This window comes from Cimex lectularius, unplaced genomic scaffold (assembly GCF_000648675.2).
Source record: "Cimex lectularius strain Harlan isolate CLEC.00 unplaced genomic scaffold, Clec_2.1 scaffold466, whole genome shotgun sequence".
Classification (NCBI taxonomy): domain Eukaryota; kingdom Metazoa; phylum Arthropoda; class Insecta; order Hemiptera; family Cimicidae; genus Cimex; species Cimex lectularius.
The window spans coordinates 36,081-37,720 of record NW_019394161.1 but is presented as its reverse complement, the minus strand read 5'-3'; positions in this window follow the sequence as shown (position 1 = coordinate 37,720).

Genomic DNA, 1,640 nt, shown 5'->3' with positions numbered 1-1,640 from the left:
GCTTTCTAGCCAGCTAATACAAATCTAACCTAACCAATTTAAACTTTACTTTTTCACTTGTTCGGTTCTGCCCGCGATTATTTCCATCGGGCAAGAAGCTACGTCTAATTAACACTAATAAATCGAGAAATACCTGGTGGAACAACACCCCAGTACAGATCAGGCAAAATAACTTATGAAAGCCCCACCTAAACATACCACAGAACTGCGGCATCAAGAACGAACTAAACTCGGGACCATTGGTTGGGGTGCTTCAAAATATTGAGGGTGGTTAAAAACCATCTGTATAGGTTCTTTCAAGAAGGCACCATTCCGCATAATGCTTGGCCCGGCAAGGTTTCGACTTACGGGCAAAAAAAAGCTGAATCCATAACTGAGTAATCACCATTATGAGTGGACTGTAATGCATGGAGTGGTTGAGAACAATAGTACTATTTTGTTGGACGCAGTGCAACAGGCTTCGTAGCTACCTCATACAAACCTAACTAACCCAAAAATGTTTCGTTTTTAATTATTCAAGAAGCGACCAGGATTTTCCATCAATAACATTATTTTCTTACTTTTAATCTTTAAGTCTTTAACACACTTACCCGAAGCAACGCTATGCGACGCAACACGATGTTACCCGATGCCTTGCCACGTTTTGGTGGGGTGTGCACATCTATCCGACGCAAGCACACGTCGCGTACAGTCCATAGCGTTTATCACAATAATCACTATCACAATCGCAACGCCTCTTTTGTTCTTAATGCATTATTTTGACACAAAACTATGTAATAAATTGTTAGTTAAATTTTATGAGCACAACCATGTAAATACATCGTCAGTTAAATTTAATTGTTTTAAATAAAGTTATATCGGTGTTTTTTTTTTAATTTTCTACCTAACCATCAAAATAAAATAATTTTTATAAAAACTCATGAATTTTTGATCTCGTTTAAGTTGGTTTATATAATAAAAAAAATATATTAGATAAAATCCCCACCCCTTCAAAATCCAACGTATATAAACACAAAATAGCAAAATCTCACTGGCACTCTCGACACGACACGCAAGAATGACGCAATTACACAGAAGACAAACAGTTTGAGTGAGTAGAAATACTTTGATTGAATATATAAAAATATATTTTGCATTGTACAAATTCACTTTTCCACATTCAAAATGTAATTGTTATATGTAAACAATGTTTGTAAATCGCAGGCCCTGAAGATGATCTCAACAAAGATCGAAACGTTGGCACGACAAAGAAAATATTTTTCTGAAATCTACATCACACCAGACCGCATCTCACGATTTCTAAATAAATTAAAATAAGATTGTTGTAATTAATATAACGACAAAATTACATACACATAGACGAAAATGGTGTAATTGTATGAGCAAAACCATGAAATAAATTGTTAGTAACATTTTATGAGAAAAACCGTCTAATAAATTGTTCGTTAAATTCATTATATCAACAAATGGTATTCCGTTGTTTTGATCAATTTTCTACCAAACCATTAAAATTAATGTTTTTTTAAATAAAAACTAACGAATTTTTGATCTCAGTTAATTGGGTTTATATTACAATAAGTTTATTGTAATTAATATAACGACAATAATACATGTAGTTTGAATAAAAGTATGAGTGTCCG